Genomic DNA, 24219 nt, shown 5'->3' with positions numbered 1-24219 from the left:
CCTTTTCATAGTGACGTACTTCTTCTTTTTTTACAACCTTTACAATCTGTCCTATGTAAATAGTTCAAGACAGTCCCTTGCCCTTTTACCCTCCCACCTGTCCTTATGCGATTGTTTTCATCCGACCATCATGCTTCATAATGTAGCCAACGAAATTGTTCCATCTTCTCCTTAAGGTTGTTTGTAGAATTCTCTTTTCTCCCCAATCTCCACATTAAGGTCGTTGCTATGGAAGTAGCGGGTTTCATCCGCGACGCCCATTTTTATCTTTTTATTCCTGTTTTAATCCACTTCCAGAAAATTTTGAAGGCACTGTCATAAGTGAACGCCTTCAAAATGGATCCTTGAGCGAAATGTACCTCCCTCTTCCCTCGGTGTGCATTATGAAACCAGCGAAAAGTTTTTCTGGCTACTGAGTTGGTTCATAGATACTTTCTTGGTCTCGGTGCCTTTTGGAGTGATTATAATGTATTTGGTATCTCCCCACTCATTTCCGAAAAGTTTTCGTAGAAATATAATAATTTAACAAATAATTTATTTTCCTTGGGCTTGTCCATTATGAATATAATGGGGCTATACAATAGTATGGATCTCATGATAGGTAAATTTAAAAAATTGATAAGGGGAAAATATAGGGATGGACGGCTACATTGTTGTGAAAATAACATGATAATATAAAAGATAACAAAAAACAACATCAGTTAAACACTTTCGAGGCTTTACATATATCGCGAAAAAATCTTTCCTTGAAGATTGATAAAGAGTTTGGAATACTGTTCCATAATCGTGCTCTGACAACAGAGAATATGTTTTTCATTAGTGGTGGTCCTGTGTTGGGGGTGATGAGAAAATCAGGACCCATTCTAGTGAAAATAGTGTACATACTCTTTCTTGCAGAAAAAAATTGCTTCATGTAACTGGAACGCATACAGTCTCCGTTTGATAGTGTTTTAAGTAATGTCTACATAAATGTGCATTTATTTGTTTATGTTACCATGACGAAGTTTGTTCTGTTTATTCTATTGTTATATCTTTTCTGTGCTGTGATGAAAATCATGAGAGAAAAAAGTGAATACATAATAAAAGGAGTAAGAAAGTGAATAAGAAGATACAATGTGACAAATAATTTATATTTTTAGGGTAAATATTTTTTTTTACATTAACCCCCGATAAGGGTTGATTAGTATGGGTTGAAACGCCTTAAAATTAACGAAGGTGTTCTTGTTTGAAAAGACTGTCAATATACCGAAAAAATATATGGTTCAAGAAACATATTCATATTTAAAAAATTGCGTCATGTAACCAAGTTGTTCATGTTTTAAAAGACTGTCAATATACCGAAAAAATATATGGTTCAAGAAGCATCGTGAAGTTTATGAACTCTAATGGTAGACTATGATTCAAATTCTAAGGGCTGGTCAAATACTTTTTTCTTCTTTTTCTCTTTTTATGAAGTTATTTTTGGGTGGATGGTTTCATCATTCTTTCAAGGATATCTGTTGTATATTTGGGCATTGGACTGTGTTGAGGTTTATCTTACTTTAATCCAAACATTCAGTCTATCCGAAGTTCCGAAGTCTTTGTTTATGCGCCTTCCATCTCTTGCGATCATCTCACGTTCCTGAATTGACAAATTAAGCCTAAACGTGCTCACAAGGCTTTCTATTGTGACGTCTTTAACCCATACCTCTATTATTTTTATCGTTATTCCCGATCAGGGAGAGATGACGGCTAATAATCGTTGAGCGTAAATATTTGAGGGTAAAATTGACACTTGGGAGTAACATTGAATATTCTCAATGGTTCCCTGGAAGTAATAATAAGAAAAGTACACGGATGAAGTACGCATCACACCAATTATTATCTCTGCCACAGGTGTTGTGCTTCACTCAATGAACAAAGGCCTCGAAAATATCGGGTTAGCGAAAAACGTGTTCCTTAAAATACAAAAAAAACAGCGATTTTAAACACATGTCGAATAGTCAGGAAATTTTTACACTCAGAATAAAAAGTCGATAGTGCTTGGTGTAACCTGTGCCTGTGCCTCACCTAAAACCGGCAAAAATTCCGTGAAAATAAATAAAAATAAGTTTTGTTACTTCCTCGAGCAGAAAAGCTTTCATAAATGATTTACAGCCTTTTTCACACCCAAGGGAAGCTTTGGATAGCCTCTAAGAAATGTGTGAGGCTATAGAACAAAACAAACAAATATAATTACAAAGTAATTTTACAATAGTAATCACAATGAAACAAATGGAAAATAATACATACAAAAAGAAACTTCATTCAATAATATTAAAGATATTATCTACGCTTAGTTAGTGGTCATAGTTGGCAGAGTTAGTGGCCATTCCGTTATAAATTGGAGAAGTTTATTTTTGTAATAATTTTTGGCTTTTTAGTGCTCTAGCAAACCTTTTATCTGTAAGATTTCACTTTTTCCCGGCGTATGATGGCGGTGAATTCTTCTCAGGTTTCCATCCGGGTGAGCTCCATCAGCGATGGAGATGGAGTTTGGCAGCGATGGAGATGGAGCTCACCCGGATGGAAACCCGAGAAGAATTCACCGCTAAACCTTTTATCTCACGTACAAGAATGAACTTTCAAAGTGCGATTTTTTTGTTGCTTGTCGGCCCGTGGTGAATTTCAGAGGATGATTATTCGAGTATATCTATGTTCCCCGTTAATGAAACAAATTTCGTGCGGCTTCGCTTCGCAGGTTTTCGAGTCCATTCGCTAAACACTGACGCAATTAAAAAAATATGCGTCGTCATCATTTTCTCATCGCTATTTTTGTGGAGCCTATGCCGGATTCTTTGATTATCATTCCTAAAGCTATGTCTAAATAATCTCCTCAGTTAATGTATATATTCAATGGCCTTTATTCATCTCAGCCTCAAGACTTATCGTGATGGTGGTGATTATACTATTCATAAAATTACGTTGTCAGTTCACATTCCAAAAGTTTACTTTTCCTCATTTTGTGCCCTGTAATGCGTCTCCTTGTAACTCTTTCTTTCCCTTTGCCGTATTGATTTATGACATTATTTAAAATTGATATTGAGTTATTTATCTTCATATATTGCATGAACATGTTTTCAGTGGCTTCGTTAACTCTTTATGCATTTGAGTTTTAATTTGTGAACCGTGCTCTTTTCCTAAGCCAAAGTTAGACCACGGATTAATAAATTAGAGTTACACATATGTCATACTCCCCTTATAAACCTCTTTTAACTTAATTTTGGAAGACCACAAGTAAAACAATGAATCACGTTAACTGGCATTCTAGTGCTTATACGTAACAATCATTGAATTAAATTCAAATAACTTTTATTGAAGGCAAATGTGATTTGTTTCTTGCATCATTATTTCGGCATCAGCTGCCGCTGTTGTGATTATATTTGTCATAATTCGTCAAGCCAACCCTCCACGTTCACCTAAATCCGTATCAGGTTACATGATGTCCTACAAAAGGTGTGTGCGCGCGTGGTTGAATATCAGCCGCAACTAGCTTCTGTCGTTGAATACATAATGATAACAGTGGGTGCAATTTTTAAAATGCAATTTCTCATCACATATAATGGCTTGATAACTTGCATTTATCTATGTGCGTGGTAGAATATCAGCCACTACTCGCTTCGCTGGGGGGGTATATAATGGCACCAAAGGGTTAATTTCTTGCACTTTCTCTCTGCACAATTATAATCTCTAAAAGACAGGCTTCTGCGGTTAATCTTAATCACTGCACTATCTCGGTCTTCGGGGTGAAGCCGAGTCGGGTTTTTACTGTTCACATACCTGGCAAAATATGACCGAGAAAGTGCAGTGGTTGAGTATAACTTCACTAATCTCATTGAGGGCCATAATTTTTTTTCAAACTTTATGTTTTTTTAATTATAATAAAAGCGAAATTTAAATGGGGTAAAATTCTATCAGAGAGGAGAAACGTCAAGTATTCCACTAAATATAAATTCATGAGACAGGACAAACCCAAAAATACCGGAGTGAACGCAATGGCCAATGATACCGCCAGCGAGAAATCAGGGCGGCCCCAAATCTGGTGAAGGGAGAAAGGGGAAGGGAGAGGCATTTTTTAATGGGGGAAGAAGGTCACTGACGGAGGGAGAGAGAGAGAGAGAGGGGCGAAGGGAGAAAAAAAAAACAGAAATAGAGCATTCCAATTCTCCTCGGAGGAAGATCATAAGATCCAAGAAGTTCGGATGCATGAGCCGCGAGGATTGATCTCGTCGCTGGAATCCGTCGAATTAAACCTCGTCCACATACCTCGCGAATGAAATTTTCCTTGCGTCCTCAATGGAAAATGCACTGATGGCGAGGATGTCTGAGGGGACTCTTGTACAGGAGTGTACCAATCATCAGGAGATCCGGGTTCGAATCCCAGTTAGGCCAAATATTTTTTCATGGCGAACTTTGTCTTTGGTGTACATTGCGACTATTTTATTTCAAAATCTCCTCATGCTACCACAACGTTTAGACTGAATGAATTGATACCACGTTTTAAAATATAGCATAGGAAATGTATTCCTTGGGGATCGGGTTGGTGTGGTGGCTAGAGTGTTGGCTTCCCACCCCGTGGGCTCGGGTTCAAATCCCGGCGGTGGCAGAGAATTTTCGGAGACTACCCGATCCCTGCTTGAATATTGTGTGGAGAACCTTTCAAGCGCAACACTCCGTCCGTCGGATGGGACGTAAAGCCGTGGTCCCCTTGGCGCCTTTCGTTATGAGCAGGCTAATGCCGACGCCGGGTTTCTCTCCATCCTTCCCTCATGGCGCAAATGACCTAAGCTGTCGGTCGCCTCCTCCAAATACCATACCAAATGTATTCCTATTACCTCAGATAATATATGATAGGCATTTTTCGATATAATCAGGTATTTCATTATGACAGTGAAGATTTCTCGGATCTCACACCCGGTAAAGTCCCCCATACTTTATTCGAGGAGGTTGGGTTTGTTTTGGGTCGCAGGAGGGACGAGGGAGCAAGTGGTGTGGGGCGTTGAGGGAGTATGTTGGGCGGAGAGCGACCGGCATATAAATCGGAGCGGCGGCAGTCGACGCAACGCCTCGCGGGTGTTACGCGAGACGCAGTCACGTGGTCCGCGAGGGGGTCCGTCCGAAAAGGGGGGAAAGTTTCGCAACGTCCCCCAGCGACTCCCGCTGCCGCTGGCCGGGAGAGAAATCGGCCCGCGTCCCCTCATTCCACTCGTTAGGGGATCCCGGTGTTGTTTTTCTGTGAGTTATGCGTGCGATTTTGGAGGGGAAAAAGTATCGATGCGGAAGAAATCTATGACGTGTTCGATTTTCTGGTGTGTCTAGCGAAGAGGTTATAGTGAATCGGTTGTAATTTAAGGTGCCAGTACTCGAGCTCATGAGCTAAAAGTGAATTCCGATGCTACTATTAGCCTTCTGTGAAGTGTGTGATACTGTTTGGGGAGAGTATTTCTGTACCTGAGTTCGGCGGTGAACATAGTGTGTTTGTGGAATTCATTTTTAATATCCGTTTTATTCCGGCGAACAATGACAGAGAAGACTTCTAGGATCTCACACCGGGTTAGGTCTTCCATATCTCCTTCAGACGTATCGAGGTGCAACTCGCCCATCGACCTCAGGGATTCAGGAATCCAAATCATTGGATTCCTAATACCTGAAGACAATGGGCGAGTTGGGTACATTGAAACGTCGGAAGGAGATATCGCTGGCTAAGTTCTAACAACACGTATCTCAAAAATAGCAACTTTTTAGAAGAGCAAAAAATCGATTAAATTTTTTTTGATTGTACACTGGAATTAAAAACCAAAAGTTCATAAAACTGAAATAGAAGCATTTATTTGCAAACAAAGCTTTAATTTGCTTGTATTTTATTTTTTTAATTTTATTGCACTTTGTTTAAGGTATCTGTTTCAAACCGGCCGAATTTGAGATACGTGTTGTAAGAACTTAGCCATCGATATGGAGGAACTGACACAGTGTGAGATCCGAGAAATTTTCACTGTCATAATTTAATACCTGATTATATCGAAAAATGCCCATTATTAATTATCTGAGGTAATAGGAATACATCTCCCATTCTATATTTTAAAACGTGCTATTAATTAATTCAGTATAAACATTGTCGTAGAACGAGGTGATTTTGATAGGAAATAGTCGTAAACAAAATGTGTAGAGTGCATTTGAAAAAAAACAACATCACTGCAGACGACGGGAAAACTCTTGAGAATCATATGTGGGGATTGAAGAAGTGGAAATAAAGATGCTGATGATGATATGGGCTGATAAAATATTGGCATGGGTAGAGACAACGCCACCTAAAGTAAAAGGCCTGAGGACTTCGCTGTGACGTCATCACGCGGAGGCCGAAATCGCCTCCGGAGGCATCGCGATATAAACGAGGGAGAAAAACGCACTTCAGAGGCAAATCGTCTACGATGTTGGATAATGAACATTGGGTTCGAGGAAACTGTCATTCAGAAAGAACGATTGCAGTACTTTACGCTAAAAATTGTAATACAATTACATCGAAGATCAAATTCCCATTCACTTCCATATTATATACTAACTATTATATTCCATATTATATTGATTCTGACGTGAGTTCATTCTAGCGGGAGGTGCGTCACACATTAAATCATTTCTTGAGTTAAAGTGATACGTATATCGACGTACAGAGTACCAAAAGCTAGCCAGATATTAAGTACATACTACCACCAAATTTTGATGCGCAAGATGTTATTCTATAGGCTTTCTATTCTATCATTGGTATTCGACATTTTACTTATTCCATTCTATCTATCATAGAATGAGTAAAACGCCAAAAATTTCAATGGCAAAATTAGCATTGAATGCAGAACTTGTATGAAATAAAAGTTTTAACTTGAATTAGAAATGAAGATTGAAACTTCATCATATGTTACAAGAAATTGCATACGTGGCAGAATCCTAGTTCCAGGTTCCTATCTCAGTGACGCGACTGGAGGATGAAGTAGAATGCTGCAGCAGACCAATGGAAACGGATGGTGATACCAGTAACTTGTCTTAGATGTGATTAACAGGATAGGTTTACCCCTTTCAATCTCATTATAATTTACATCCAATGCAATAAAACATATTTTTAATGCTTAAAAATGGTTTAATAAGAATTTTTTTTCACTTTATTAGAGTTACAATTTTCCTGCTAAATCCAGGTTTACTACAAGCATCACTTAATTTACGGCTGTAGTTCTTCAAAAATATGTTACATGCAACATATACAATTTTTTAAATTCCACTTGACATGTGATGGCCATCAGGACAGACTTCATCACTAAAAAAGTCACTCATTATCAATGCATTCATAGTTACGCTAAATAGAACAGTTCTTTGATTTGCTTCCCTTAGGAACTTCTCTTCCAAAGGGCCACTAACTATTTTACTAAACACAACAAAACAAAACAAAACAGCATTTAACGAGACTTCATGAGGAAGAAAAAGACCTCCACGGCTCAGACACTTAATAAAATCATCATTGTTATTATCCTCCAACATGCAGTCTTTTGAAAAAAAATCCTTACATGAGGAGCAGTTGACCTTCTTAAGGTAGGACCGTACACAATAACCCGCAATGTATGATAGCACCGGTACATGAGAGCTAACACCATTAATGTCATGCGGTTCAACAAAAATCTTGAAATGGATGAACGACCCTGACTCAGAGCCATCCATATCTATGATATCATCATCATCATCACCATCATCAACCGAATCAATCAAAATACTCTCACAAGCCTGTGACTTTAATCGTAACGGCAGGCACGTTTGTAGCCTTAATTTGGTTTCAGACTCATAGAGTTGTCGAATGGATACATGATAGTTGGAGCCTGACAGCCGCCTGTAGAAACCAAAGCGAGCCTCTAGAGCATCTGTCTGGAATTTTCCTGGCAACATATACTCCATACCCAACTCATTAATGCAATATGAGGCCAACTCAATTAGAGCATGGGTGGTATGCATGAAGGCAGTCCTTGTTTCACGTGATAGATTACCACAACCACTCTCACTCCACCTATCAACCCACTCAAAAACACTCTCTAACAATTTCATTCCTTCACACCCCAAAGTTAATGGCTTTTGCAAAGCATCACTTAGCCTTAAACCTTTGTAAGGTATCTTGACATTGACTACCTTCCACCAGTTGGTAATAATCTTAATAAAGGCCGCAGTTCCTAAGGAATTCTCCAGTTGCTTGCTTCTCCCCAAAAAGGAAAGCGCGTTCACCACATTCTCGTTAAAAACTTGGAGAGCAAGTTTCACATTTTGTCGCTCTAAATTTGATGGATAGAGTGCTTTAATGGTTAATGAATGCCCATACCTCACAATGTCACCACACTCAAGGAAATATAATTCACGAACAGTACTGAAAGAAGCTATTTCCTTTGGTTTGCAAGCATCATCGAAATTGGGGTAAAAAAATTGGTGTCCATTGCCTTGGTTAAGCCAATTATTTCTTATGCACTTCAGAATGTGCACAGAGTCAAATAAAAAAAATAATGGCCTTGACTTATCATAGGGGTTGGGGTACACAATACTTAATTTGTTGGGGAAAGAAAATTTTGACACAGCCCTCCTATTGATAGAGTTGTTGTCTGAAACCAGGCTCACAATTCTATATCCAATACCTTCTAATACCACAATGATGTTTATAGTGACGGCGAATAATTCATCAGCAGTGAATTTACTCACAGGAAGTATGTACACTACCTCTTTGAAAGAGGACATTAGACTAGACACCATGAATACATAAGCCGTTTTGGCAACACAAGGGGAGTTTTGACTTATGCCTACAATGCTACCACCCTTGTAGTCAACATAAGATTTTACATGAATTTCATCCATCATGAGCACCACATGTCTTTCATTGGTCTTGAGAGTAGAGAAAACAGTTTTGGCATATGCCAAATTGTGGGTCAAATCTCACTGAGGGCTTAAATTATAACTGGCACACACTTGGCGGATGGTGGTGGGATGTGGGAGTTGAAACATACCGGAACTTCTGACAAACTTATAAGCATGGGGAGATATTGTAAAGAAAATACTGCAAAAAACAAATGTTTCACTCCGATAACGATAAGAATGTTTACTACTCATCATAAGCTTAATCTGCTCAGTTAAGAAATTGACTGTGTCAACAAAATCATCAGAGGCGTGCAAAGAGTCCAAGAGCTGCAAAATTACCCCCAATTTATCCACCATACAAGAATTGGGGACAGGTTTGTCACTTATTAACGTTGTTAGCCCTGCTAATACCTCATTTACAGTATTGGTGTCTTTCACATACATTGGGAAGATGAAATTACCAATCTTTTTCAGTTCAGCGTGGTCCATGAACACATTTAACATTAAATCCCGATCAATAATGACACATGCTTTCATTACTGGAAACGGATCTGCGATAATATGGCAAAGAAGCAATTTGTCTTTTTTTTAAATAAAGGAAAAGTCCCCAAAAGACACGAACTTTTGGAGCTTCTCAAAACATTCGCCCAATGTTATGAAGCTCCTTGCCTCCTCGTACAGCCTTCTTTCTTCTATACTATCTCTAATGCACTTCTCCAGTTGCTCCATTTCCTTCTTTCTTCTCTTCTCTTCAGGCTCCAAGCGAGCGTTCACTGAAGTACATGATGGACGTTCGGGAAATACTGATGGTACCGCCCGTTCTCTCAGCCTCGGCGCTGGAAGCTTTACCGTGATCAACTTCCCTGTGCTCTCATCAAACATAGATGTCTCCCACAAAACATCCTCAGACATGAAATGTTTGATGCACACCTATAAATATCAAAAATTGTATCGTTAATAGAGAGAGATGGTTATCTTCCAACTAATTACGATGTACGAATTGTGAATTTCGAAAAAAAAGTCTCTTCTAGGAAATTGTTTTAGTAGAATTCTCTCCTCTTCTGCCATCATAAGAGCTTTGGCCTACTTGCGGCGAGATACAAACACATAAATTATATCACGACGCAGCAAAATAGATGGACATTTCATTCATTAACAGGGAACTTAAATCAGGCAGTGCTCATTTTTTGCGAGATAATTGAAAACAAACGCGAGATAAACCCTTTTCGATATCCAAGACCCATGTGTAATTTAATAACTTTCACCACCTCACTCAATGCACACCTACTCAACGCACATAACACTACAAAAGGACACTTTAAGTTGGCGGTAAATTATTAAATAACAAACGTATGTCAAAAATTCAAGCACAATAACATATACGTTCGGCATAAGCACGAATTAAAATATTTCCTAAAACAGAAGAATGTATCAAACCCATTTTTGAACTTTTTCCAGGGAATTTTAATTACTGTTAGGTGAAGTTATTAAGTTTAACTATTACATACTATAGTAGAAAGCAATAGTACTTACTCTGGAATAGGTAGTAGGAGTAAAGTTAGTCCTATGAATGCTTCTTGTCCACTTCATCTTCAGTAGCTCATCATCTGGGAATCGAAACACCGAAAATTTTTCACCGCCCACATAATTTCCTCGGCAATGAGGCACACAACACTTATTAACCATTTTCTAGATTAACTTCCGGTGAATTTTAAAGAAATTTCCGGAAAACACGGCAATTAACAGCTTCGATTAACTTAAATCAACGTACAACTATATCACTTTCGCCCTTGAACTCGCGTTAATTCAAGCATAAATATAACACAGAGTCCCCTTGACTACAAGTAAACATTGGCCTCCGCTAAGTGACGTCACACAACAGAAGTCCTCAGGCCTTTTAGAGATGATGGATTAGATGAATGAAATGGTTTTCCATGGAGACCTTACCCAACAGAATGGGTGGTAATGATGAGGATGTAGAAGAATTTATGTATTAAATATGAGATGGTTTTTCTTGTACCCCTATTGAAACTAGGATTACTGTACATGGTAACACAGTGAAAATGCAAAGCATTTGCATTCAATGTTTTTATTAATTATCCTATCTGGTTAAAGCTTTCTAACTATATTTGAGTGAAAATGTTTCTAAGAGTGGTATTTCTGAGCTTTTCTATGCTTTATAAGTTTGGGGCCTATGTTCCCAAAATGTTTCCCGTTCTTTCTTCAAAATTGAAAAAGTTACCCAAATTAGTGTACCAGTCTAGCATCAACATTTGCAAAAAATATTCATTGTCCACTTTATGTCACGCGGTTCATCAAAGGTGATTATGTTCTACGCACGCAGCATACCTTTTACATGCATTTCATGTGGAGATAAATGTGGGCTTTTTGTAATAATCCTAAAAGAATTGCGTGATTTAAATATTTAGACATAGAATATGCAATCTAAGCTATTTAATGTAGGATTAAGGCTTGCATTAGTTCTTTGAACCATTACTTCATAAACAAAAAATCATGTAAGTACATGAAGTTTATGCAATAACACAGCGTGTATTCAATTTTTGCTGAAAAATTACTCATTTAGATGAGATAGATCGCATAAAAATAGATTTTGGTTTTAATTGACGGCGGATTAAAGGTAGGAAGAATATGCACTGCTAATTATTAACCAAATTTATTATTCAGACATGCTTTGGCTGATTTTATTGCCTCTATCTTAGGTGCTCGGATGAAGTGCAAACATCTTGAAACTTATCTCTTGTACTTGCAATATCGATTTTCAAAAAAACTAGCGTATCGAATTTGGTTATTGCAAACCTCGTCCCTGGAAAGGTTAGGGATGTGTGGAGGGGTGGTGTAGGATCATGCATATAACATATGTACCAAGCTCTAATCATTGTTGAAGAGGTTCACAGGATGATCAAATCAACCGCAGACCTGCGATAACAGATACGCAGCAACACCTCCACCCTAATTCCTCAAAAATACGAAGTTATCTCTGACTGTTACCCATTTTATACAGGGTTATACGTAAAAATATCGATTTTCGAAAACACAATCGTATCGACACTGGTTGTTGCAAACCTCCCCGTGTTGGTCTCTTGGCGATGTGTCGGGAGGCTTTCGAGCAATTGGTTTGTGGGCCAAGGTCGAAACGCGTGGAGCCGGTGAGAGATGGAAGAATGTCGGCAGTAGTGCGAGAAAGAGGAGTAGGAAAGGTGCGAAGTGACGTTTATGAAGGGTGGCCTCTGGCGATATGAGATGGTAAACACTAGCTCGCTCCCTGGGCGAATCTTGGGATTATACCCATGTCTGTCGACGGCTAAAATTAATCACAAGACAAGGTATTATAGGGTAGTTTCCTTCATCAAAGAAAACGAAATGCATTGATTGCGATTCCTTACCATTAGTGTATTCATAATATACAAATTATTTGGTTTTAGAAATCCCAGTTTAGACGAATGGCAACGGTCAATTTCAACCTCATTTGAAAAAGGCCAGATTGGCGCCCATGCGATTCCACTCCACGTGACGTCACAGGGACCTAGTTTCTATACGAGTGCATAGGAGTTTTACATTGTCTGATATTACTAATGCATGCATGAGGCACAGAGCTCATGGAAACATCTCTTAATAATCACACATTAAAAATACCTAAGTTCGGAAAGTTTCCTTCGTTTGATAGGGGAATAATAATCCTTATTTAAGCCAAGCGCTACCTACTAGCATGGTACTCAGCTACCTGCTAGCAGCCTGCGTCGTATCAGCGCTCAAGCCTCGCCGCAAGGTCACCCCACACGCCGACAGCTGGAACCATAAATACGTCACACGGACTTTTCCCATCATTCCTACTTAGCCGTCGCGTTTTCGCGCGCTTAAAATTTTTCACTTTTCGTTTAATCGCGAAATATAGATATCGTCGTTTAAAAATCTAAAAGTGTGAAATGCGCACTCCAGGAGTAATAATCTTTCGATTTAGGCAATAAAAAAATAATAGGAGACCACCCTATTGGGGACTTTGAAGCGGGGGGATAAGTGAAATTTGTTTTAGATAATTGCAGATAATTGTTTGTAGGGTGCATTATATTGTTGTAACAAAGAGATAAATGTGAGTCACTGAATCTATATCTATATGCTTATCAGTGATTCTTCTGTATCCCTTTGCCACAATATTATTGTGTACCCCACCGGCCATTACCTGTACTTATCTCCAAAAATAAAAAATGCACTTAAACCCCTTGGCTTCCAGGGTCCTCCATTATAATAATTATTATCTGCGTCGGTGCAAGAACTGTGCTTGCCGATGACCATCGAATTTTCATAGTGAAAATGGGTTTCAGTCATAGATAATTTCGTAGTTTTGAGGAATTAGGACTGAGGTGTTGCTGCGTATCTGTTAGCGCAGCTCTGCGATTGATTTTATTATCCAAGCGAGTTAATTAATCATTTGAAATCTATCAGTCAATTTTAAATTCATGTGTCTTGTCATCCATGATGTATTAAACTTTTTATCATGGGTAAAAGAAACTCCTTAGTGGGGTAGCCAGGAATTTTAATCCAAAATATCGCCATTGTTCTCATCAATATTTCAAGTTAATTTTTCTGGCATATCACAGGTTACTCGGGTACGCATTTTCACGGAAAATCTTTTCTGGAATATCTTTTGGTGAGTTTATTTTTCGTCAAGTCGATGGGATTTTCTTTTGCTACTAACTACGGACTTATGTGCGCTTCTAGTATCATCTTGTGCGTGATTATAGAGAGATCTTATCGTAATAATGTAATAATTTGGCTTCAACATTGAATGTAAGTTAAATTCATCACTGACACTCATCTATAAAAGCCAAACTTTTCAACTTAACTTCTGGATACGTTTTTTTACTAGCTCAAGTCAAGGGCGGATCCAGAATTTTTTCTGGAGGGGGGGAGGGACAAGGGATTGACAGGCAAACGGTCTTCTCATTTTTGACATAAAAACAACATACAGCAATTTCTGTAAGAAATATTCTTTATTAAAAAAAAGTTATTGATATGGAAATATTAAAATTTTAAATATATAATAACGACAATTTTTGAGTCTTTTTTCCGATTGATGCTTATTTTCTAGCGCTGACTATCGAATGACCAATGACTGGTAAATCTACGTTCTTGACTCAGGCTCGAGGTTAAAATGATTGAGGCTAAGTAATACACAAAACAAAACGAACGTAATGATAACCGTATTAAAAATATTGTATATTTTTAAAGCGTCTGGCGCGGACACGTGCCCCCGTACCTAAATCTGCCGATGGCTACTGTCAAATTTCTGTTAACGGTGTAGAACTCGCGCATGGAGAGACCCGGAGCCGGAGCAACGAATATCTTCGTCCGCCCTTCTCAGGGATTGGGAAATGCTTGGCTGAGGTGAGCTCAGGATGCAAGGTTGACCCCGAACGGACATGATATGCGGTCGTTACATCACGTTTGACCCACAGGAATAGACGCGCGAAAGGAGAGGATTTTTTTCGACGCGGAGCACGATCTTGGAGCATACGAGACAAGTTCACGGTCACTGCCATTGTTTAATAATCAAGGGATCACGTGACTATGGCAAGAATATTTCTCTCGAAAATTTCATGAATGATAATTCAAAATAACTTTTTATGGTGTTAACATATGCTATTGTGTTTGTTTTCTTTCTCGATTTCCTTGTATGTCCCAGAATTTTCGTAGAAGTGGCTAAAAATAATTATTTTTCTGAAAAAGTTCAATCTTAAAGCCACAAAAAGATTCCTTAATCGGTCTCTTATCGTTTTAACACCTTAAAGATCTTCTATCAGTAGATGAACGCCATTATTAGTCGAAATAGGGGGATAGAATTCCGTACCTACCTTTACGTGTTATCTTCTCTGAAGAAATATGAACTGATTTGTCATATTCTTTTATGAACTCTTACTCAATGGGAAAATATTTCATTTTGGCATTAACCTTAAAGATCTTCGATCAACTGAATCCATAATCAACCGATTGCAAGAAGAGAAGGTTGTCTGCACTCTACCTCCGAACCGAGAGAAGAGTTACGAGATCTAAAAATAGGAATCTTCCGAATTACATGAAGCATTTCTTGGAGGTGAAACGATGGTATAGAATTGAATAAAATGCCATTAAATAACTTTAGCGTTACCACTAATAAAAATTAGCTTAAATTCTCATTCATAATATTTTCGGTAGAATTTGGGTGGTATGTTTTCATTTTCATATTTTTTGTGCTAAAATGATTGATTTATTTAATTCGTTATTTCTCTTTCCAGCTTTAGCAAGTATTTTTTCCACACAGGTGGAAATAATTTCACAAATTTATTTCAAGTGCTCACAATCTTGTTTGATTGCTTGGACATTCTTTAAATATTCCACTCTCATGTCTTTTTTCGCTGAATTTGAATTATGACGGCCATTTCACAGGTAAATTAATATTCTTTATATCTGGAAACATAATCACATTATTATCACAATGTCATTCTCAAAGGTGTGCATAATGTACACGTTAGAGAAATGTGTATAGTGTCGAAACCTGGGTCGGACCGTTATAAATTTGGGGAACAATCAATGTTAGCGTGTCTGTGATTATGTTTCCTAACAAAGAAGCAGGAGCAATTTCCACAATTTTATATTTATTGTACGACCGGTTTCGCTTATGGTATCATCCTCCTGCTTTTTTGTTATGTTCCGTTTCCACTCCATCTCGCCTGGAACCTCGGATTATATTATGTTTCCTGTCACACAGTTCCACAAAATATTGCTGTCTACACTGAAGTTGGTTCTTCATACCTATTGAAATACTTATCTGTGATAGGCTCTTAAGCAAATGACATAAGGATGAGATCATTTTATTATCACTCGATAATCTTCATTCTGATTCGACAGCCAACGGGTAGGTAGGTATATTATTTTCCAAACTAACGCCATTGTTCCCATTTAAATTTCAATTTAATTTTATGGCCTACCTTAGGTTATTCGGGTACGTATTTCAAAGTAAAATCTTTCCTGGAATATCTTTTGACGAGTTTTTTAGTCAAGTCATTAGGCCTTTCGTTTGAATGATTACTACAGACTTATGTGTGCCTCTAGTATCCACTTGGAAAGTACGTTATTGTTTTCGCCGAAACAAGAATGAATCATTGACATTCGTCATTGTCTTAGGTCCTGATATTTTGTACAAACACACATTCGTAACTATTTTGAGGTTCTTTTGTGTATCGCTCAACGTCATCTCCCCATGTCTCATTGACCATTGTACGTATACTTACCGCGTGAGGAATTAATTCTAACCTGCGCGGATATGGGTTTCTCCGCTCATCTTTGTCAAGAACTAGGGAAGTGAGCGCGTCATTATAATCCCGAATTCACGCCACCTTTCTCATTAGATTCTTTGCTGACTCATTTTCTTGAAATTGCGCGACGATTAACCCCATTTCACACCTCATAGTTGTATTTTCCACATTGCTCAAATGAATGTGATAGAAAAACTGAAGATAGCAAACAATCCAGTTTGAAAATAGTAAACTACCAAAAACCTTTAGCTCGGAAAAATTTATAAGTGTGCCATTCAGGTACAATTCCGATCTTATTTGATATCGGTGTTTTTGTCAGCGTGAATCAGGGTAGCGTTTATCGCGCATATAGATACATACTTCCGTGTATCATGATGATGGGTTTACCGCACAGTGAATGGCTTGAAAGTGAAATCAGTCAAGGTGTTTTCTTTTCCCTGTATCCAAGTATCATTTACCAAAGTATCAATACCTGTTACTGAAACTATAACATATTGCATGTGATAGTTAATTTGTAATAATTAGGAAACGATTTAAAATCCAAAATGAATTTATTTTTAAATCTTAAGCAAGCAAAATTTTAAGCACTAAAAAAAAACAGCAAAAAAATCCTTGCAGTCAATGGTCACGAAAAAACTTTAACATAAAGGAAGCCTGATAATGAGATAATGTAAAAATATCCTCAAGGTCTGAAAAACTTTAGTTTGGGAAAATTACTTCATGTCCTTCAGCCCTTGTAATTAATACTCTTGTTAATTTTTTAATCGGCTGACTTGTTTCCGGTTAATTTTGTAATGTCTACTTGAATTAATTCGATGTAGCTACCTTTTCGATGTAAGAGCGTAGCTTTGTCTCTTGAGTTGTTTGACTACTGAACCTCAGACCTGTAGACGTCATAGTATTCATATACCGAAACACTCCTATTAATTTGCGTACTTAACCTATTGTATTTATTCTTACGAACTTGCCCAGTGCATAGGTTGCGTTCATTCTTACCATCCATAGAATTCCCCATAATTTCAATTTTAGACTTCATAGAGAATTTAAGTCCATTTTAACCAGCTCTTGGGCATCCATCGTCCGCAAAATATCATTGCGCGTAATTCCCTTAGACCGATGGAACTTGCATCTAGATTTTACAGGTGGGGTACTTTCCCTAGAGCGGTTTATCGAACTAGTGGCTCGATAGGGCTATCCTCGATATGGTTGCTTCGCGACTGGCTATCTTTTTAACCAGATAAGCCGCAATAGGAAGGACTTTATCGAATATTGCGGCATTGTAAATCGCAAGTAAACATACATAGCCTAGTTTTCCCGCGAGAGGTTGAGAGAAAATTACTTTCGGCAGGGAATGACACGCAATTCACTGGTGGCTATGCACCAGGGAGTTCATGTATTACCTAAACGCATTTAAAATTGAGCGGTTCAGGATTTCTTTACTTGAAGAAAAAATTCAACTTTTAAAACAGCGAGGTATTACCTCAAAATAAAATCAAATCTGTTTTTTTTTTCAACCCCCTTCCTACTGATCAAAGAGCATCCTATAAATACAAAAGATCAGGTACAAAGTTTTGTCTATTTCGGGCAGTGGACCCAACTTTAGCGATTGTAATTGCACTTTTGGATAGGGAGATAAGATCCTCACTGGTTCATCCTTGGGCTGTGGATTTAAGTTCCACTATAGTATTTTTCTTGAGCCAGAGTAAAGGTATTTAGTCTCTTATTTAAGCCTATGTCTCACCAAATTTGAATTTAGGAGCTTTCAGTGGATTTCTCTATTATTATTCGCGAAATTTGTTATGAATACAAGATTCTAAAAATAGCTATTATATGATTTCCTCTCTTTTCATATGCACCCCTACCTAAGCCTCTGTATATTATGCGGTTATAAATATATCGGAAAATAGAATAGAGAAATTCCGTGCATCCATAATAAATGCCCAGTTGAAAGCACCTGCCATCAGCTGCAAATTATATAGCTTGTCCAAATTCATCAAAACATCATGTATAAGGTATGGCATTAGGCAGTGGGAGGAGAAGTAAGAATGTTGCTCTCTTCTCGTATTCGTAAGGATCTTTTTTATATTTACCCCTGTGACAACATATTTCTGATGAAATTTCCATCCAATTGTCAGATCCATCTCACACTTTCACGGCAGGATTTTCAGCGAAGGCCTTGAAATGAAGAGAGTCCTTCCAAAAGTATTCGTAGCAACAAAAATATTTGTACTCCACTGTTATTTTAATTCGGTAATTTGGTGATTCACGACGGTAATTGATTGGAAAACCATCTCATGAAAAGTGTTTCTTTCTGGCTTCAAAACTGGTGTAGTAAATTTACTTCGATCAAATTTATCGGTGATAAGGTTATATTGTCGCAATGAAGAAGAAAAATCAACAGTATGCCATTCACGTATCGCGTAGGTAATATTTTCGCAGGTGAAACATAATTTTAAAAGAATATAGATTTTACAGTGGCTGACATCAATATGCTGAGGGTGTATTATTTGGCCGAGTTTATGTACGGGTTAAGTCTGTAAATAAGGAAAATTTTATTTTCTCTGCACATTTAGACAGCCCTATGGAAAACATGCTGTCCCCTTAAAAATACCAGCAAAAATGTATCATAGATAATACATAATGCATACAGAATGTTTATTTACGAGTTAAACCTGATATCAATCAGACTCACGTAAGCGTGATATGAATTGGAAATAAATTGAAATTCAATATTAGGCAGAATATATACGTATAAATTATTAATATATAACCAGGAGTAGTAAAAATAATGAAAAACTCTCTAATTTTTGCATGAAAATATCTTTAATAGATCAATAATTTAGTTTGGAAGGCACCGCGCTGTTTTCTTTGTGTTCATATTCTTGTTACTGATACCAAATTTCCAGTGTTGGAGATTGAATTTGCCAATGTGGGTAGGTTCAGTGTTTCTAAGCAATGTGTCCCAAGTATGTACCTTTTTCGTCTTCCGTGCACCCATTCAATGTGATATCAGTCATTGAAAGGTTTCTCTTTCTGTCGGCCAAAGAAAATATAAAAAAAAAACGTTTGCAATAGCTGTGAAGGTGAATAAGAAACTTGTTTTTTCCCTCCATTTACGGATGGCTCTCGATTTCACTGAAGCCAAGGAATCCCTGATGTATGTGCTCCCTTTCGCGGCGATTCTGGAGCAAGGTGTGGTGAGTGTCGCGGTGGAATTCCGTCATAGTTGGCAGCGAGGGGTGCCGTCGCTCAATGTGCAGACCCACTCGCTGGTGATTGCGGTGGCGATGATGTTTGAGTGTGATTACGCTGACGTTTACGCGTCCTTTCTCAACTGGGCAGGCCAAGTGTATGAAGACATGACTTATTCGTCCTCCTGGATTCGATCGCGGAGGCCACTTAGCTCCTGCTGGAATTTATTAGTTTTGAAGTAATCATTCCACTTAAAAATCTTGTTACCTACCAGTTTTCCTACCAGGAGAAGTCGAAGTTTCGAATTGTTCTCAGAATTAAATGCCATTGATCTAATTTTAAGTAATGGTTTTCTTCCGGTTTTCAAGATCAAAATTTGCTTTTCCTATAGATAAATTTCCAAACATTCAAAAATTTCTTATTAAACACATAACTTAATACCATCACTCACTCCTGTGGCCATTTGAATCCAAGAAGATTTTTGGTCTCCACAACAGGTTGTACCCAGACTCCTTTGTTCTCCAACATGTCAACCTCTCCCCCAAATCTTCTCATGTCTTCAACCACTTGGTCATTCTATCTTAGTCTTGGTCGTCCCCATGGCCACGTGAGGGCTCCTTCCTTCTGATTGACCTCTCCACACCCCTCTTATCATTGCATCCTCCTCTCTACTTCTTACATGACCAAGCCACGTAATTCTCCTACTCCTTATCGCTGCCACAATATCTGTTCTTCTGTACAGGTTCCTGAGCTCTCTGTTTCCTCAGTATTCCCCATATCCCTTCTTAAAAATTGTGCACATATATCCTTCTCAATAGTTATTTTAAAAATTTATTAACATCTTCTGGGTCTGTTTTGCTAGGCTTGGTATGTACCTACGCACCATGCTAAAGATGTGCTCAACCCATCTATTTTCAGAGTCTTTAAGCCAAACTAAGCTAAATAGTATAAAACGCTTTCACAGAATAGAAAACGAATTCACGGAAAATTACCATTCGGATGAATTTAATTACAAGACTTAATATCATCCGATTGGTAATTCTCTGTCAATTCGCTAATGGTTTTAGTATTTATCTAAGTTTGTCTTCATCATCATCACTGGTCAACAATCCTAGGATTGGTTTGACGCAGCTCTCCACTCAGTTCTCCTATCAGCTAATCTTTTCACACCTACGTATTTCTTCTCTTTCACATCTCTCTTTACTTGTTCCATATATTTTGTTCGAGGTCTTCCTTTTTCGTTCTTGCCTTCGACGATTGTCTTCATCAGGCACGTGATGAAGACAATCGTCGAAGTCGAATCTTCTATAATAAATTCTTCTTCTTTGGTAAATAATGTCTCAAGATGTGGCCTATAAGGTTGTTCCGTCTTCTTATTAAGGTTTTCATGAGGCTTCTCTTCCCTCCTACTCTTCTTAGGACTTCCTCGTGACTAATTCGGTCGATCCATTTGATTTTCATCATTCTTCTGTAGCACCACATTTTGAAGGCCTCTATCCTTGCTTTCTCCGCTGCGGTCATTGTCCATGCCTCACTTCCGTATAGGAGCATACTCCAAATGTAGGTTCTTATAAATTGTTTCTTTACCTCTACATTTAAGTTTCCCTCTGTAATCAGGTCTCTCTTTTGGTGGAATGCTCTCTTCGCCTAGGCTATTCTGCTGATAATTTCTTTCTTACTCCTCCCGTCACTGGTTATCTTGCTTCCCAAATAACCGAATTCATCCACCTCTATCAGTTTTTGCTTCCCTATTTTAATGTTAGTCTTGACTTCTTCTCTTCTGCTGCATACTAAGATCTTGGTTTTCTTCGTGCTTATTTTCAGTTGATATCTACAGATTACCCTACCCATATTAACCAGAATATTTTTCAAATCCGTCTCTGTTTCTGCTATAACGGCTATGTCATCGGCAAATCTTATCATGCTAATTTTTTCTCCATGGATATTCACTCCCAATGCCATTTCTTTGATTTCATTAATGGCTTTCTCAATGTAAACGTTGAAAATTACGGGTGACAATAAACAGCCTTGTCGCACTCCTTTCCTAATTCTTGCTTCTTCACAGTTTGTCTTATAACCTTAGAAAATAGAAGGGTTTAGCTAACACTCTCGGTGATTAAACGCGTGAGTTGTTTTTGATGGTTAAAGGGATGACTCATCGCGGGCTTTGGCAAAGGCGCACTTCAGTGAAATGAAATTCACACATTCAGGGCAGAAGGGTCAATTCATTGCGTCGGATTACCCTTCGAGGAATTTTACTGCTGTGTAAGAAGGCTTCACCCGGTGTTTGAACATGATGATGAGAGAGTTACACTCCGATTGCAATGGAAGTAGAGGACGATTCGTCAAAAGCCTCGGTATGAGGTACCAGGTTTGGAAGAATCATGAATAAAAACATGATGATTTGGTAGCTGATAGCGTTGCTGGAGGAACTGCCTAGGTGTCAGATTTTGGTAACCTCCTCGTCTCCCGTTTCATCTATGAAATGATATTGAAGCCTTAGTTAGGATTATACGGAACGGAATCTCAGTTATTTATGGATGTAGCAGTGGAATGTTGGAAAGAAAATTGGCATGAGTGGAAATGACAATTCAATACTCTCAACGACTCCTAGATGACGAAAGTGTCGTATTTTGCGCGACCCCTTGTGCATCTTGCATTAAAAACGGAGTTAATAGTATCTAAAGTCCTCGTAGAGCTCTATTTTATATGTATGAAAGTGTTCCTCTGTGACCGACGCAGTTTATGAAGGATTCAAGGGTTTTTATGTTGAGCGCTTCCAGGAAATATCCTAAAAAATAACTTGAAGTGGATAATTCTCTGGTGATCCGCTCCAATATGTAGCATATTACGTCTCATTGGGGCCTGTAAATAGCGGCGATCGCTCAAACAGCCCAAACAAATGGAAGACTTGAAGAAATAAACGTTTTCAGTATTCGAAAAAGTTGACTTAGGTGAGGATTTCTTACGCTACTTCGCACTGCTGATCCTCGATAACGCGTTCAAAAATTAAGCCCAATTTCGGTGCCGCTAGCGGAGTTTCGATTTATCCCAAAATATTCTTTTTTGTGAAACAAAAGCCTTAAAATGGCTTCCTCCATTTTGTGACGCAAGGACACCTAAGCTCGGATTTAATTTCTGAAAGTAAGTTCAATTAAAAAATGCCTTTTCATGCAGGACCTTTTTTTAGCTCATAAAATATTACAAAAGCGTCAGCAGCTATTCAATCTTTAACTAAAAAAAAAGTGAAAACTGCCGTTCCTTTAAATGTTTTTCAATGTTTAAACGCCTGTATCTTGACAACTGCGAACGCATGCCCGTGGAATGTCATTCATTCATTTGACTTTTGAGAATATTTGTAAATTTCCAAGTTTCTACCGCAAATAACGTCTTTTTCAAATTTCGTGTACCTGTTTTTTCGATTTCAACCTTCTGTGCGTAACATCGGAAAACGGTGAAATCGGGGTCTATTTATTCTTCGATTCCTTCTTACTCAGTAGACACTTAAGAAATGCGGTGAACGAGCTTAAACTTAACGTACCCGGACGAGAAACCAGAGTTTTTCAGAATATGTATTCTTCTGGAATACTCGTTTGCACTCGGCGAGTTTTCGCGGCACTCGCAAAATTATGTGACTCGGATAACAAGTTCCCAGAAATGCACGCGAATCTTGATTCGTCCGGTCGCTGCACCGTGGGAGGCTGTCAACGGCGAGATGCCGATGTGAAGCGCCTGGACCCACGGGTGCAGCCAAGTGGAGGCCGGGAAAGTAAGAAACGACAGCTGCTTCACTCCTTTGCTGCTGGAGGAAAAGGAAAGTGAGCGACTGGGCTGCTCCACGGGCCCGTGGCAGATGGCGACTGAAGTTCCCACCGCAGACTCCGCCGCCATGCCTCCTCCACCCGGTCCCCTCATTATGACTTGCTCTTTTCTGCTCTACAGCTGTCCCGTCACTTGCTGCTGTACCTCGCACTCGCATATTTTTGGAGGTTGGCAAGGTTAGGAATAGGGTAGTTTCCTTCATCAAAGAAAACGAAAGGTATTGATTGCGATTCGTTACCCACCATTAGTGTATTCATAATATAAAAATTATTTGGTTTTAGAAATCCCAGTTCAGACGAATGGCAATGGTCAATTTAAACCGCATTTGAAAAAGGCCAGATTGGCGCCCATGCGATCCCACTCCACGTGACGTCACAGGGACCTAGTTTATATACGAGTAGATAGGAGTTTTACATCGTCTGAGATTACCAATGCATGCATGAGGCACAGAGCTCAGGGAAACATGTCTTAATAATCACCTATTAAAACTGCCTTAGGTCGGAAAGTTTTCTTCGTTGGATCGAGTATTAATAATCCTTACTTAAGCCAAGCGCCACCTAGTAGCAGGGTACTATGCTATCTGCTAGCAGCCAGCATCGTATCAGCGCTCAAAGCCTCGCCCCAAGGTCACCTCACACGCCAAAATGGCGTCACACGGCGTTTCCCGGCATTCATAGTTAGCCGTCGCGTATTCGCGCGATTGAAAATTTTCACTTTTCATTTCATCGCTAAAAATAGATATCTCGTACTCCAGGAGTAATAATCTTTCGATTTAGGCAATAAAAAAATTATAGGAAACCACTATTGGTGGTTCCGCTTTGGCAATATGTGTACCACTTATACCGATGCTTTTGAGAATATTTATCTCTGCCTCTAAACATGGCTCTAAAGGCCGTTTTACACGGGGCACGTACGTGCACAATCTGACGTATGTACGAAGGCGCAGTCAAAATTGCGTCGTGTAAAGCGGTGAGTTGCTAGAACACATGCGAGAATCCGTCGACGT

This window comes from Ischnura elegans, chromosome 2 (assembly GCF_921293095.1).
Source record: "Ischnura elegans chromosome 2, ioIscEleg1.1, whole genome shotgun sequence".
NCBI lineage: Eukaryota > Metazoa > Arthropoda > Insecta > Odonata > Coenagrionidae > Ischnura > Ischnura elegans.
The sequence above is the reverse complement of the archived record's forward strand: the minus strand, read 5'-3'. Positions refer to the sequence as shown.